At 40.1% G+C, this 17656-nt stretch overlaps 1 protein-coding gene across 1 annotated transcript in view; it reads left to right on the forward strand.

Annotated features, from left to right (window-relative positions):
* LOC309490503 (uncharacterized protein) overlaps positions 1-17656 on the forward strand; it is a 112205-nt gene that overhangs the window by 92986 nt on the left and 1563 nt on the right. The window lies entirely within an intron of this gene.

The following is a 17656-nucleotide window of genomic DNA, read 5'->3' on the forward strand; positions in this document are numbered from 1 at the left end:
ACAGCATTTATGAGTTTTTACATATCTTCTGCTTGTTTCTGCAGTTCGTGTAGGCCTCTAAGACTATGAATAACTAAAAATGATTATTGATGAACTTGAATAACTTGAATTTTGTTGGCAATATAAAAAAATTGCCTTCCCATAACGGGAGTCGAACCCGGGCAGCCTGGGTGAAAACCAGGAATCCTAACCGTTAGACATTATGGGAGGCGTTGATACTGCCCCGGCACATTTGAAAGGCTGCACTGCACGGTACAATATAATGCAGGATCATAGTTATGCAGAGCCACAGGAGAAGGAATCCTCGTCGCCAAAAAGCAAAACATTTATTTAAAAGGAAACGTGACCGGCGAATTCAAAACGAGGGTAAATATCGGGATAGCTTTTCACAGGTGGAAAGAGCTAATGAAGGAGAAAGACTTTGCTGGATGGCGCCTTGCATGGCTGACACCGCCGTCGGTGTGTGAATGGGTGAATGTGAGGCTATGTAAAGCACTTTGGTGGCCATAGGTCTGTGAAAGTGCTATATAAATGCAGTCCATTTACCATTTACTTTGAAAGGGATGCTGAAGTTGCCTGCTTTCTTCTCGACAGGTAAGTCAAAGTTACGGTCTAAATGACAAGCTTTTTTCATTGCTTGGTTGTGTAAATCATTATATCATTATATCATTATATAGGCAGCATAACAGTAGAACAAGTACAATTAAACTTGATGAAGTGCTATTGGAAGACATGTTGTCATAGCTTCTTGGCACATAACGGCTACCGCAGTTGCAACACATAAAAATAGTATTATAATAGTATACATAATAATAATATTTAGAATCATTTTTTAAAAAAAACATGATTTAAAAGATTAAATATTTCAGATCATACTCAACAATTAGCCTACTTAATGTCGAAGCACATTGGTTTAATAAAAACTCGAGTTTTTAGCATTGAAATGATCAAACAAATTCACATCTGTATTAAACAGTTGGACAAAATTCGCTGTAATATAAAATACTCTATCAAATCTAAAAATTTAAATAAAAAGTCGCTTGTTTAAAGCAAACAGAAATCGCTTGAGAAGTGTAAAACAATAAAACCATAACCTCTAATTTGATATTAAATGCTGAACCGAAAAACAGAGTCATAAAGGAATAAAGTAACTATAATATCGGGAATCATCAGATGCTGAAGACGGAAGGTAATGTAATTTATTTATTATTTTTGTGCTTTTTACGAACGCCCGCTCGACACGTGACGTCACATCTCCGCGCTGCTGTTTTGGCGCGCTTTATGGAAGTTTGAATCGTTGGAGTCATACACACAAGTGCAGCGATGGAGCGCGTGAACACGAGCAGTGTGAGAGGATTCCTGAGATCTTGCGACGATCTGACTGAGAAGATTCGCTGTTTAATACAGAAGAAACTCATCAAGAAGTACTTGAGCAGGTGATATTATGCGCTTACGATTTATGTGTGGATTAAAGAATAGACATTAGTAGAATAGACAAAATAGGCATTTAATGAAGATATATTTTATATCATTGTAGAATGTATTTCTGAGCACCAGACGCTCGCTCTCACTAGCATATGGACACACAATCCCATGCATGCCAAACTATCTAAAATGGTGCCTTCGAAGGGCACTAAAGTTTTTAATCATTATCAACATATTTTTTGATAAAAATAACTATAAAAGAGTTCCAAATGACACTTATTTTTGAGCCCCACAATTTTAAGCGCTCCAAAGTTCTAACTAGAGCAGGGGGCAGAGTTAAAAAGGAACTTTGTTGTTCTTGTCTAGCCTTAATTTACTGAAGGCTATGGATTTTAGGTAAATGTTTATTAAATTAATTCACAATATGTACACATTCATTATTAATCTTATGCCTAATATGATGAAAAAGGCTGTTATTTGTTTCTTCTCCTCTCACATTAAATCACATGTATTATATAGGCCTATTTTAAGTTCAAAATGGTGAAATTAGAAAAAAAGTTGATTAGTTTGCCTTGATTATTTTTTTCGTTGTTTAACATTTCTCAAAACTTTTCTGTCAAATTTGAAATGTTTAGTTTAGCTACTTGCACCTTATCTCGCACTTTATGACCGTTGTCAGCAGGAACTCGCTCTCAGCGGCTCCTGTGAACATACTATTGTCCTAACATAGACTATTATTGTTATTGTCCTAACATAGACTATTGTTTTAACCTGCTGTACATCTGTTCACTGTCCATGTGGCTTTGGTTGCCATATTTATGAGCTAATCTGGCCTTTGAAAAAGTGAATGTTTGAACTCTGGTGTATGCTAAATGAAAACAGGTGAACAGGTGTATGAATGTGTCTGCAGGTGTATCTAACCCTAACAACTAATGACCAACTTTATTTTTGCTATTGTACATACATTTTATTCTTCTAATTGTTTGTCTTTGGTTAACACAGCTGGAGAAGAACAACAGGGAGGTTGGAAGACACAGTAGAGGAACTACAGAATAAATATGGAGAGAAAACAGCATTAAAAAGGATCAAGTACATTGTGAAAAAAATCAGAAAAAAGAATATCAAATGTAGGAAAAGATTTATAATTTACTTTGTTAGTAGTCAATATGTTTCTCAATCTTCAATAAGCTTTACATGGTTTTGGTTGTGTATTTAATTGTTAATTTTTTAACAGATGGTGCACATTCTGGAAACATGACAAATCAACAGCCTAACAACCTTCCACAACGAGAGCATAATAATAATTCTACATCATTCGGACAGCTTAACTTAACAATTGTCCAGAGGAATGGTGGGTCAATATTTGCTCCAATCATGGTAGACAAGACAATATATGGTGATGTTAACATCAGTGTGGTGAGTGTCTGAAAATTTAAGAAACAGTTGCTTAGTTAAGAAATGATTTGTGTATGTTATATATATATATTTATGTATGAGTATTTTTTGTTTTGTTTTTCAGGTGTCTCACTCTACCTCGGTAAACGAACATGGTAAGATCTCTTGTTGTAGAACACTGTGCATTCATAAGCGTGATGCTCCTGTTAATAATATGACTATCCAACTTTGTCCTGATTTTTAGAAATTCTTCAGAATGTAAGGAATGAGAGGACTTTGGAGGGAAGTGCACCACAGTCGGTCTCTCTAAACAAGATCTACACTGAACTGTTTATCATCAATGATGAGACTGACCCCATCAATAGAGAACATGAGATCTGGCAGATCGACACATAATTTAAACACATCAGCTCAGAGACTCATAAACTACAAGGAAATCCTTCAGCCACCCACAGATGAAAATATAATTGTGTGGTGATTTTCCAAATGATACAACTTAGTCTAAGTAAGAGCAATGTAGAGTCCTCGGATGTCTTAAAAACAACAAAACATTGTGACAGACTTTGACAACATGTTGTATGGACAAAATTTTTTGTATAAATAAGATCTAAGACGACTAAGTACAGGTTTTCAACCATCTAAAGTTTTTGAACAGACGCTGTTTAGTAACAATTATAATTTAGGTCACCGTTAGACAAAATCATTACATAAGTCTTCTAAGAATATGAATAGAAGATATGATTTTAATAAATCTTTAAAGATTTTTTCGAGAAAGAAAGTTAAGAACTTTAAACTTCAAACTAAAACAATCTTTCATTTTTAAAATATCTAATTTAAACTTTTAAGGTTATGCTTTTAAATGAATTTAGTGTAAAACTCTGGATGTAGTATGCTCTGGAACGCAGACTAGATTTACTGTGACATTATCTCCCCGAGTTTTTCAGTTTTTCAACAATCTAAAGTTTTTGAACAGATATTGTTTAGTAAAAATAATACTTTAGGTCACAGTAATCTTCTAAAAGGTAAATAGAAGATGCGTATGTATTCAAACTTTAAAGATTTTATTTAAACAGTCTTTTAATTTTAAAAGATATCATTTAAACTTTTAAGATTATACTTTGAAATAAATTCAGAAAGATCAGCGTGTTTAGGTGTACATGATCGAATATGCAGTTACGGTACAAAAATCATCATGGCTATGGAAAGCCATCAAAATTGAAACTCCACACGGACAAAATCTTTTCATATAAATGAGATTTAAGACGACTAAGTACAGTTTTTGAACAGACATTGTTTAATAACCGTTAAACAAAATCATTACAGTAATCTTCTAAAAGATAAATAGAAGATGTGTATTTATTCAAATTTATTCAAATTTATTCAACAAGATTTCATTTAAACAATCTTGTATTTTTAAAAGATATCATTTAAACTTTTAAGATTATACTTCTTATAAACTCAGCACCTGATATCCTGATCACTGAATTTGTGTGACTCTCTGACACACACACACACACACACACACACACACACACACACACACACACACACACACACACACCCTTTGGCTGGTGCTTTTTGAAAGCTCCGCAGGTCAAACGCTGGTGTAAAGAGGCCAGAGGGCCCGGATTTCTAATAAAGATATTTTTTTTATTTTTGTGAACCCGTTTCATTTATTGCGTTGTTTCATAAGCTGTATGTTTTTTCTTCAACTCTCTAAACATTTAACTGATTGTTTCATAACATGTAGGCCTATGTTGTTTTTGTTTTGTTTGTTTTGTTTTTTTCTTCAACTCTATAAACATTTAACTCATTGCAATTTTTTGTGAATCCATTTTATTTAAACTGGATAGTTCTACATTTATTTCAACTTTTTGTGTGAGGTTTTAGTAAGATCTTTATTTTATATTATTTATATTCTTTTAAAGAACAGAATGTTTTATGTAAGATGATATTTTATATTATTGTATATTATATTATTTGTGTGAAATAGACATTATTTTATAAAATCTCTGTTTCTCACTATCACTGTGCTCTGGAATGTGGAGGAGCAGAAGGAGGGGGATGTCAGAATGCGGAGGGCGCGCGCACCACTCAGGCTGGGGCTGTGCTGGAGAGGCGCTTTAGTTATCTAAACATGTGAGATGATTTTTTATTTTATTTTTTTCGTGAACCCGTTTCATTTATTGCGTTGTTTCATAAGCTATATGTTTTTTCTTCAACTCTCTAAACATTTAACTGATTGTTTCATAACCTGTATGTTTTTTTGTTTGTTTTTTGTTTGTTTTTTAACTCTATAAACATTTAACTGATTGCAATTGTTTTTGTGACTCCATTTTATTTAAACTTTTGGTGTGAGGTTTTAGTAAGATCTTTATTTTATATTCTTTTAAAAGAACTGAATGGTTTTTCAACATTTGTGTGAGATAAACTTCCACAGTTTTTTCTTATCAGTTTCACAGTACAGCCCGGATACGCTCAGGAATATGTAGGGAGGATCGTGTGTGTGATACCAACTTCAAAAACACACACTGTCATGTTCAAAAGGCTTCAATAGGCTTCAAACAATTAAAACTAGCTGTCATATAGCCATGACGTATTATTTAATCACAGTGTCTTCAAACGATCAAAAGGCTTCAAAAACACTAACTGTCATGTTCAAAAGGCATCAAACTAGCTGTCAGATACCATGACATATTGTTATAACACTTTCTGTCAATATCAAAAGGCTTCAAAAGACTTCAAAAGACATCAAAAGTCAAAACTAGCTGTCAAAACATGATCAAAAGCTGTCAAACTGTCAATCAAAAGTCAAAACTAGCTGTCAAAACATGATCAAAAGTCATACTAACTGTCAACCTGTCAATCAAAAGTCAAAACTAGCTGTCAAACTGTCAATCAAAAGTCAAAAGGGGCGGGACACCTGTCACCGGAAGGGGCGGGACAGCGGAAGGGGCGGGACACCGGAAGGGGCGGGACATGTCACCGGAAGGGGCGTGGCACCTGTCAATCAATCATTTTTTGACAGGTGGTGTATCATATCAACTACTGGTGTCCCTTAACTCTTGGAGTCTTGTTTCTAAAAAAAACAAAAATATACATTCACTTGTCCTTAAAAGGTCTATACTCATGATTATGATCACAAGTATATATCAGTTATACTGTGAGTCTGTAGTGGAAGCATAGACAAAACATAATGCTTAATTATGATTAAATAAATGGTGGGAATTGGAAAAACTGTAGTGTAGTGTTACTACTGTAACACTCAGTATCCTCACCAAGACTTGCCAACTCTTGATCTTCTATCTGAAAGCCTTCCTCATGCACAGGATCCCTTCTTCTGGATTGAGAAGCAGCTGCAGAGACAGTCATTTTGCTTAACCCTTTGATCAATATAACATGAAACCAATTCATTTCCAAATGAAAATATTCCATAAGGACTGGAGGGAGGGAAACTATATAAATTATTAATACACAACACAAGTCAAGTCAAGTCATCTTCATTTATATAGCGCTTTTAACAACGTAGATTGTTCCAAAGCAGCTTCACAGAGATAAGCGTATAATTTAAGGTAACAGAGATTGTTTTGGCTGTATAGCAGAGTTAAGTTATTTTCCATCTAAAGTTAGTTTTGATTGATTCGCTTCCGTCGCAACGATCATTTGTTATTAAATTAGGGGCCGCTAAGACGACACCATTCTCTCTACACAGACTTTAAACTCGAACCTGTGAGAAACGCTGATGGCGTTCACATGCGCATTTAGAATGGGTTCTATAGTTATGTGCATTTGAAATTACGCAGGTTTGGATTTTCCCTACAAGCCAAGCCTAAAAGCCAAAGTAAAAGTACTTGTCTTTCCTTATAAATTTTGATAAAGAATTTTTTTTTTTCTTTTTTTTCTTTTTTTTTTCGCTTAGGGGTAGGAACGCGAAACGAATTTTCCCGACAACACCTTATCTGTAGAGTGGTAAAGGGATCCTCCATAGGGACAGACTAGTTGGCACTTCAGCACTGCGTTGTCATCGGTCCAGGCGAAGGTCCTTCGTCAGATCTGGATACGGCCCGGATCCGGCAGGCTGCAGGAAAACCTCGGGATAAACACAGACACTAAAATTAGCGTAGATGCCATTCTTCTCATGATGTAACGAGTACATCAGGATTTATGGGAAGTGTTCCCGGTTCCGGCTGACCTAATCTATGCAGCCTAACATTGAATTATAGAAGTCTATAATGCATTATGTGAATGCTAGGTCAAAGAGATAATAATAATAATAATAATACATTTTATTTATTTGGCGCCTTTCTGGACACTCAAGGTCGCCTTACAAAAAGGTGCATTTGAACAAACTAAAAACTAACTAGGGTAAAAACTAGCATAAAAACAGGTTAAAATACATCAGTTAAAAACAGTACAGGAGAATAATGCAGTAGTGGTCAGAGTGAGTAGGCTTGTCTAAACAGATGAGTTTTGAGTGTGGATTTGAAGTGTGGGAGTGAGTCAGAGTTGCGGAGGTCAGGGGGGAGAGTGTTCCAGAGCTGGGGAGCAGAGCGGCTGAAGGCCCTACTCCCCATGGTGACGAGACGGGCTGGCGGGACAATGAGATGGAGAGAGGAGGAGGAGCGGAGAGAGCGGACAGGTGTGGCAATATGAATGAGGTCAGTCAGGTATGGAGGGGCGATGTTATGGATGGCTTTGAAAGTGAGGAGCAGTATTTTGTAGTGGATGCGATGTGTGATGGGGAGCCAGTGGAGCTGTTGGAGGACTGGGGTGATGTGCTTGATGGAGGGTGTGTGAGTGATGATGCGTGCAGCAGAATTCTGAACAAGTTGAAGTTTATGGAGGGTTTTTTGAGGGAGACCAAACAGGAGGGAGTTGCAGTAGTCGATTCGAGAAGTGACAAGGCTATGGACAAGAACGGCAGTGGAAAGAGGAGTGAGAGAAGGGCGGAGGCGGTGAATGTTCCTAAGGTGGAAGTAGGCTGAGCGGGTGATGTTATTGATGTGTGCAGTGAAGCTGAGGGTGCTGTCTAGGTTATCCTTACTTGTGTATTTAAAGTATTTAAAGATGTGTCTTTAATCTGGCTTTGAACTGACAGAGTGTGTCTGCTTCCCGGACAATGTTAGGAAGACTGTTCCAGAGTTTTGGTGCTAAATAGGAAAAGGATCTACCGCCAGCAGTCGATTTTGATATTCTAGGTATTATCAACTGGCCGGAATTTTGAGATCGCAATAGACGTGACGGACTATAATGCGTTAAGAGCTCGCTCAAGTACTGCGGAGCTAAACCATTTAGTGCTTTGTAAGTAATCAGCAATATTTTAAAATTTATGCGATGTTTAATAGGGAGCCAATGCAGTTTTGACAGAACTGGGCTAATATGGTCATACTTCCTGGTTCTGGTAAGAACTCGAGCTGCTGTGTTTTGGACCAGCTGTAGTTTGTTTATTAAATGTGCAGGGCAACCACCCAGTAGAGCATTACACAAGTAAGGATAATCAGTCGCATGCTCTTAAACTATCTTATATATTAGTGAGAACATTTTTCACAAACATTGCAACACCATTTTGTCAAAGTGGTATCTGACTCTCATTTTATAATACGTGTAACCACCAAAACACTATTTAATGAGTTATCTTTATTCTTAGATACAGTAATCATGTTTTAGTAAAGAACAAACCTGATTCAGGGCAGTGTGTTTCCCGACGTTTCTCACGCCTGCCTGTGACCAGTGGATTAGTGAGGGATCTCTTCCTGCTTTTCCTCGGTTTTTTTTTAGGAAAGGCAGTTTCCATGGCCATGGCAGCCTATATTGCAGAGCACTTATATCAGCAGCACTTATAATTGAGCATTATTCAGTAGTGGCATAAAAGGGTCTTACTAACCATTTACATCACATCTATAAAAGCAATAGCAATTAGTATTTTCAGACTTAGGCACTATTTGCTTATCATGACAAGCCTTACCCTGGCCTCATGGAGATAAGCATCACTAATTAATGCTGCCATGTTGATCCTGGCATCATTGGGATCATCAAAGACCCTCATGTCAGAATTGAGGGACATCACATACAAATACAAACAATATAAAAACAATACACACAATGAAGAAAGAGAGAGAGATCGAAAGAGACAAGTGAGAAAGAGAGAGAGTGGCTCTTAAAAGTGCCGTTGGTTTGATTTGTGTGCGTGTGTGTGTATATGTGTGTGTTGGTGGAGTCAAAGTGTTGCAATAAAGCTGTAAAACAAGAAAAAAGCAAAAGATTATTAGAATAGCATTTGTAGTAAATGAGCATTTCTTAATTGTTAGGACAGAGTAATTGTACTTATTAATTGAATATGTATCAATCACAACCACTACGTACAATACAAATCAATCCTTACTGTACAAATATCAGATTTGTACCACATTCACTTGATACAAGCAAGTACCAACACAAATCTATTTTTATTTAGGCCTACAAATAATGGAAAAGGTGGTCTTCTTCTGTCCTGTTGCATAAAACGCTTCTCATAATATCCACTGCTCTCTCTTCTCAATGTCACAAATAACTAAAGTAACAATTATGATGATTTCAGTGTCTTCTAAAATGGCAAAGTCTTACAAAAGTATGGCACCAAAGTGTTACAGGATAATTATGTTAATTACAAGTTAATTATGCATTAATTATATCAGGTATGAACGGTCATTGACATTGAGTCGCACTGAGCAGTCAAATCCTCTGGAAAGACTCCAGGTCCACTTTTTTATTGTAGTCCATCCCTGATTGCGGTAATTCTCCTTAGTTACACTTCTGACATTTACTTTGCACTTTGAATAAAACTTTAACCACTGCAACAACACGTTGTTAATTGTTGTCCTCACAACACATGGACAAATACATGAGTTTAAACTGATTTTTGTTGTGGAAGTGCCACATTCCTACTGTGCCGGGGTCGGGACAGCTGTCATTTGGCTGGCTAGCTAACGTAACTACTTCGGCGGATAGCCGTGTAAATGATAATGCAACACTAACAAATTCAACCTAAACTCCAGGGATGATTAAATCCAGCTACAACTAAAGAAATAACAGCAAAGGTTTTGCATGCTTTTTAACAAACAAACACCCCTTGGGTTGAGATACTTACTGTAGACATGTGGCGGGAGAAATGAGTGGTAAAAGCCAGTGATTATGGGTAAGAAGCGTGCGTAACGTGACGTATCGTTGCCGTGGTAACGACTGAAAGTCTTCTGATTCATAATAATAATTATTAATAATATTCGCTGCTATGACAGAAATAATACATTTGAAAAGAATAAAATATCGTAAATGGTTTAATAAAGTAAAGGGAACAATCTATTTAACACAGCCTCGGGCCATTCTTTAAAACTACTCCATCTATAAATGGATAGTTATATCACAAACAATTTACTGTTATTTAGACAACAAAAATAGGAACTAATACACTACAATAAATTATAAAAGGAGGACGTTTCGTAAACTAGAAAACAACATTTACCGCTGCCCACTGTGTGACGTTGTTGAACCAGGGAATCCGTGTGTCCACCACGACAAATGAGCCTCATTGACTTTGTATGGGTGTTGTTTTCGTGGTGCCGACACGTAATTGTAACACATTATGTGCATATCGGGGTTAAGGGGTCGTGTTCATTTCAGGTAATTCTGTGAGATCAGGTTGAAAAGAAATCAGGTGAATCAATCTGTGCATTAATTGCCTTAATTGCCTTCACATTATAAATACCTACTGTCTTACTGTAATTCATGTTAATCAAACAAAACTGCAAAGCTTATTCTATATTAAATTCATACTGATCAGTTGTTACATTTACATTTCTGGACCCAATATAATTGCTACATTTATAATGAATACAAATACAAAATGGACTACCTGTTTTCTTATTGTTCCCATATAAATGAACTCACAATACATCTACGTACTCTACTTTTTAGCTCACAACGAAGATTTCGACATACAATGCACACGAGAAACAACTGTAGACGTGACAAGTGGACTGGACTTCACCTACAGACCACCTCAAGAGACTCAGCTGAACATCGCTGACATATCCAAAATGCCAAGTCGCCAATCAGTAAGTGAATAATATAAAGTTGTGATATAGTAATGTAGAAATAAAAAATAAAGCTTATTAAATGATCCATTTAACTAATATATTATAAAGCTGTAGCCTAGATACAATAAATGTATTATAGTATGATTTTTTTTTATTATTATTATTATGTAATGTTTATATACTAAAACTTTCAAACCCAGTTTCACAGACAGGGCTTATATTAAACCAGGATTATGCCTTAGTTTTGACATCAAATAGGACATTAAAATAGGTCAGTGCCATTGTTTTGTCTCAAGATGCACACCAGTACGTTTTTAAAAAGGCACAATTATAAAAGCTACTTGAAACTCCTATTTGAACTAAATCCTGGCTTAGTTTTAACCCTATCTTTTAAACCAAACCATAATATTTAACCATCATAACTGTACTGCTTTAAATTGAAATAAAAATTGTAACAAATGTTTACATACATTTTACAGAATCTGCAAAATGTTTGTAAAGAGGCATAAAAAAAACTACATGGTTTTAACTTACAGTAGCCTATGCCATGAATAAAGTATTTCACAAACGTTACTCCACAAAAAACAGTCTTTATTAAAATAATTTTGTGTGTGTTTGTATATATATATATATCAGAAACCATAACAGCTGTGGTTTATCCAAGTAAACACACATATATATAAACCACAGCTGTTATGGTTTCTGATAGTTGTGAATTACTTGTTTATCCTGAGGATTATTCTTCAGTAACACCTTATAGTTTTAAAATGTGGCACTCAAACACTACACAAACACACTGGTTATAGGTTGTTTGTGTTAAATACATTATTAACTATTTACTCTACTTTACAGGTTTTGAAACTCAATGCAACAATTTCGAGCCTCAACAAAACAAGCACCATGATGACCATCCGGGAGACAGAGAGCGAGGTCAAGTCCTGCAGGATAGGAGACCAAACAGGAATGATTCAGCTGTCCCTATGGGACAATCAGATAGATATGGTAAAAATTGGTACAACTTACGAATTTACAAACCTGTCAACCAGAACATTTAGTGGTAAAACGTACTTGACAACCACAAGAAACACAAAAATTACACAACAAAGCACAACAGTTTTATTGCCCACCACATCAGACACAGAAGATGTTGATACACAAACGAACACAATTACACAAACAATAGAGGGCAGCACAATTTCCATGAAAAAACTGTGTCCCAAGTGTCACAGCACATAATCAGACTTCAACACAAAGTTAAGTTTTCACAGGTGCACCACCTGTAAGATACTAAGGAAACAGGAGAGTTACATTTCAAAATGTAATGGCACATTGATTTTCAAGCTTGAAGAGAATGAGATGTCATTGACAATCGCAAATTCTGTACTGACTAGATTCATTAGAAAACAAAGCACACAATTCCTAGATGCACAGGACATTGAAGAATTTCTTTTAACATGTGGGCCTGTGACTGTGACATACACAGATGACAATCATGTCATAGAAATGAATAAATCAATCAACATAATTGAAGTCGCCTCAACACATGACATAGATGACGAACTTTGCACCGTCACAGATTTAGTGTCATTCTCTCCAACCTCAGAACCAAAAGTCCCAGGTGATAAAAGAAATTCTTCTCCTACACAACACTTGGAAGTAGAACCAAAACAAACAAAACCCCCCAAAGATCAGTAGACATGTCACCATGGTTAGGTGAACAATCCCTTTAAGGCACAATAAAGGGCATACACATTAAAGACATAACATACACAAACATACATTAATACATAGTCATGGTATTTTATTTTATTTCATTGTACAACCTGAATATTATTATTATTAATTGTTAAACTGTTTTGATTATACTCTGATACATTTATTGTAACTAACATGTGTTCTATAATTGTATGTTTTATAATTCAGTCTATGTTAATGTACAAACGTTTTTGTTCTATCACTTTAATTCTTACACTTTGATTTATCGTTTTATTATAACTTCTGTTCACTTAATATTTGAAGACTTTTTTATTTCCAATTTTACCCTGGTAATGAATTTTTTTTTCTTTCTTTTTTTTTTTTTTACACAATTGTTTAAACTAACACTTTGCTTTTCCATTTATTTGGATAACTTGATAATTCATGTGTTCCTTAATGTTATTTAATGTTCATAAATGATCTGGTTCTGAAGAACAAAAAAAATAAATAATTCAACAGCAATATTCAATGTCACAATATTTTCTTTAAACTCCTTCACAAACATGTTGTCCAAACACAATTTGTTTTACTTTCAACTGTTTACTACATTTTCTAAAAATAAATAAAAAACAAATCTCACGTTTAAGTAATGCCAAATATTTTAATAACCATTTTGCATTACAGTTAAAATGTGTATGTCAATGTTACTTTAAAAATGAAAAACAATAAACATCCTGACAAGTAGGGGGCAAAGTGCAACATACAACGTAAAAGACCACCATATCATTCAGAAAAATTAACCCAGGGACTGCGGCGCCCAATAACATGACGAAAAAACAAGAAATATTCACCTACGATATACCACACACGGACACAGATAGGCTACAGGTATTTATTCTTAACTAGTGACGATTTATGAACGATCCGTTTATTGCGACTGCACGTGACGAATGAACGAAAAACTCTGAAGGTAAAGTCATTTATGTTCCCTAGTATCTTTGGCAGAATTATAATGATGTTTTAATTCGGAATATGATCAGCATTGCGTAGGTAGATGTGTTGGGGGAATTTGGATGTTAAAAGTTTAATACACTTAAATAAACTAAATAACTCGAATAAAGATACGTTCGGTTCGTCAATAAAATTATACGAACTTCCCATCACTACAACACCGATAATACATTAAATACAATGATCTTCACCACTTACATAACAAATTAGCAAACAAATAGTTACAACGTTGTACAGCACGAAACCTGGTCTGAGCAAAATCCGCAGACGCATGTATCCACTGGGATCCCAAACAGTACAGTTCTTAACCCTTTCACACGTACGATCACACCGGTGTGATCAGTCTAGGCTGGTCCCTAGAGCATACGATCACACCGGTGTGATCAGTCTAGGCTGGTCCCTGGAGCGTACGATCACACCGGTGTGATCAGTCTAGGCTGGTCCCTGGAGCGTACGATCACACCGGTGTGATCAGTCTAGGCTGGTCCCTGGAGCGTACGATCACACCGGTGTGATCAGTCTAGGCTGGTCCCTGGAGCGTACGATCACAGCGGTGTGATCAGTCTAGGCTGGTCCCTGGAGCGTACGATCACACCGGTGTGAACAGTCTAGGCTGGTCCCTGGAGCGTATGATCACACCGGTGTGATCAGTCTAGGCTGGTCCCTGGAGCGTATGATCACACCGGTGTCATCAGTCTAGGCTGGTCCCTGGAGCATATGATCACACCGGTGTCATCAGTCTAGGTTGGTCCCTGGAGCGTACGATCACACCGGTGTGATTAGAACGGTCAGTGCATCACGTGATCAACTGCTAAATTCAAATGTACTTTAGCTCGTTGGCTGGTGCTGAGCCAGAGACAGGCGCGCTCAGAGCTGTCATATATCACAACTTTTCAGTGTTTTCAACCACATAATGTTTATTTTAGGTTTCAGACATATAAGTACTAAAAAAAACAATACATTTAAACTTTGTAAATTACACACTGATGTCAAAGGAAGAGGCAATAATAATCCTTTCCATTATAATTAGTTTTATTCATATCAGATACACATTGTGTAAGTAACTTTAAAGTTTACTCTATTCTTCTCCCAGTTCACCTGCCACTTACTTTTATGTATTTCGGGAGAAGTGGATGAATTCACGTGTTGTAAATACGTACTCGGTTACTAACGTAACCTCGGTTCCCTTTCGTTGTCACTCCGAGTTACGTCGGATGACGACGAATGGGGTTTCGCTTAGAAAGCCTATCATCTTCGAGTATATAAAACGAGCCAATGGCAAAGAAATGCCATGGGTCTGCGGAATTTGCATAGCGTAACTCCGCCCTACCCTAGGGGTATATAAGGAAGTACGCCGCAACATGCAGATATGTTTTCGCTTCGGAGCCAAGTTCATTCACTTCACTCCACAGCCAATTCTGAGTTCATCTCTATTTTCTCTTCGAGACGAGCCTCTCTCCAGGTGTTGGTGTGACAGCGAGTTGTGCAGTGATTTGCCAGAGTTTGTGTGTTCATCTCCCTGGTCGCTTCAACACTTGTGGAGAAAAACTCCTTTCTAAAAGAGCTTGCACGCGGCACGTCTTTTTAAAGATGCCTCGCCCGTGCACTTCTGGTTGCGGTCTTCTCATTTCTCACTCTGATGGGCACAATCGCTGTCTTGTGTGTCTGGGTATCGAGCACTCTAAGGCAGCGTTTGTGGATGAGTCATGTTCCCACTGCGGGAACATGCCCATCGCACGGTTGCGGTCGAGACTCAATGATCTTCGTGTGAGAGTCCCCTCATCCGCACCCCGATCTACGAGCTCCGAGAGAGCTGGTACTTCGGCTGGCGGCCAGGGTGACCTGAGGGTTACGGTGTGGAACAAAGCGCCGACTATTCCACGCTCCACACCGTCCTCTAGCGCCGTGCAACCCGCGAGTCGTCCGAATGAGCCCGCGGTACAGTCCTCTGACTTGCCGCGAGTCTCATTCGGCGCTCCAGAGGAAGATTCGATGTCGATCGCTGCATCACAAGGTGGGCAGGAGTCCTCGGGAGAGGAAGATTCGGCTGTGCTGCCACCTTCGGGTGTCCCAGCATTGCCCGAGTCTGATCCAGAGCTGACGGCCATGCTTTCCCGGGCAGCCTCGAGTGGCGCCATTTTCCCATTGGTCTCGAGTGGTCCCCGCCACCCGGTCCAGTGCGCTCGCGGCTGGACGATTGGTTTTTGGGTGCGGCCGCTGATCCTCGTCAACGCCCAACCCCAATTCCTTTCTTCCCGGACGTGCATGAGGAGGTCTCGAGGTCCTGGAAGGCACCCCTGTCTTCCCGTGATCGCTCGACGGCCTCCTCCGCCTTTCCTCCTCTCGACCAGGCGGCTGCCAAAGGGTACACTGGGGTTCCCCAGGTTGAACGCTCTGTGGCCATGCAACTATGTCCCCAGAGTGCTTCTTCCCGCGGCGACCCAAAGCACCCCTCCAAGGCCTGTAGGTTCTCCTCCACTCTTGTGGCGAAGGCCTATAGAGCTGCGGGGCAGGCAGCCTCCTCACTGCATGCCATGGCGACACTCCAGGTCTACCAGGCCCAGATGTTGCGTGACATGCACGAGGGGAGGACTGACCCAGGGCTCTTTGATGAGCTGCGTGCCGCCACCGACCTCGCTCTCCGGGCGACGAAGGTGACCGCACGCTCCCTGGGTCAGGTGATGTCCACCTGTGTGGTCCAGGAGAGACACCTGTGGCTCAACCTGGCTGATATGCGGGAGGCCGAGCGAACCCGGTTCCTCGACACCCCCATATCCCAGGCTGGCCTCTTCGGCGGGGCAGTCGAGGACTTTGCCCAGCAGTTCTCGGCTGCCCAGAAGCAGACTGAGGCTCTTAAACATGTCCTGCCCCGACGGCCCGCTGCTGCCCCCCAGCCGTCGGCACAGGCGCCTCAGCCCGCTCGCCGCCGTGGACGCCCTCCTGCGGTTCCCCTCCCTCCCGGACGGCCCCAGCAGCAGCCTCCATCCGGGCCGCCTCGTGGAGGAAGCCGCAGGAAGGCGTCACAGCCCTCTCCAGCCCCGCGCCCCGCTAAACGCCAGGCCAAGCGGCGCTCCTGAGACGGGCTGCTCAGAGATGGCTTTCAGTTCTGTGCAGGAGACGGTAGCAGGGCCGCTCCTTCCCCCGGTGGAGGGCCGGGGGAGAATCCTTGGTTTTCCCACCCCCGCTGCTCGTCCCTCGACGGGCAGCACCCTAATGTGGTTAAAGACAGAACTGACATACCCATCTCTGAGCACACAGAGTTCTCGGATGACAGTGCGCGACGCTCACGGGCCTCGCCACTCTCATCCCCCTCTGTCGCCAGACCCCTGCCAGAGCATGCCCCCGTGGGACGCTGGTCCTCCCCTGGCATCCTCTGGCAGGACGCGGCTAATGACCGTGCCCCCGCACCAGGCCGCTATGCCACCCACGCCTGGGCCGGTCATTCCGCCTCACTGCACCACCGAGGGTACGTCTGTGGTCCGCATTACCCCGCTGGTACAGTTTTTGGGAGCCTGGTTAGAGCTTCCCAGACTGTCCCGCTGGGTCGCGAGGACCATCAGGCTCGGCTACGCGATTCAGTTCGCGCGATCTCCTCCCCGTTTCAGGGGAGTCCGCTTCACAATGGTCGGTGGCAATGCCCCTGTCATGAGAGCGGAGGTCGCCACCCTACTGGCGAAGGGTGCGATCGAGATTGTCCCTCCAGCCGAAATGAGGTCCGGCTTCTACAGCCCCTACTTCATTGTACCGAAGAAGACCGGTACAATGGTGGGTTACGACCTATCCTGGACCTGCGCGTCTTGAACCGCTCCCTTCACAGGATGCCGTTCAAGATGCTCACGGCCAAACGCATTTTCGAATGCGTGCGGCCGCAGGATTGGTTTGCAGCGATCGACCTGAAGGACGCCTACTTCCATGTCTCCATTCTTCCTCGACACATACCGTTCTTACGGTTTGCTTTCGAGGGGCAGGCATACCAGTACGCGGTTCTCCCTTTCGGGCTAGCCCTGTCTCCTCGCGTCTTTACGAAGGTCGTCGAGGCAGCCCTTGTTCCCCTACGG

This window comes from Leuciscus leuciscus (genome assembly GCF_965113295.1).
Source record: "Leuciscus leuciscus genome assembly, chromosome: 25".
In the NCBI taxonomy this organism is placed as follows: domain Eukaryota; kingdom Metazoa; phylum Chordata; class Actinopteri; order Cypriniformes; family Leuciscidae; genus Leuciscus; species Leuciscus leuciscus.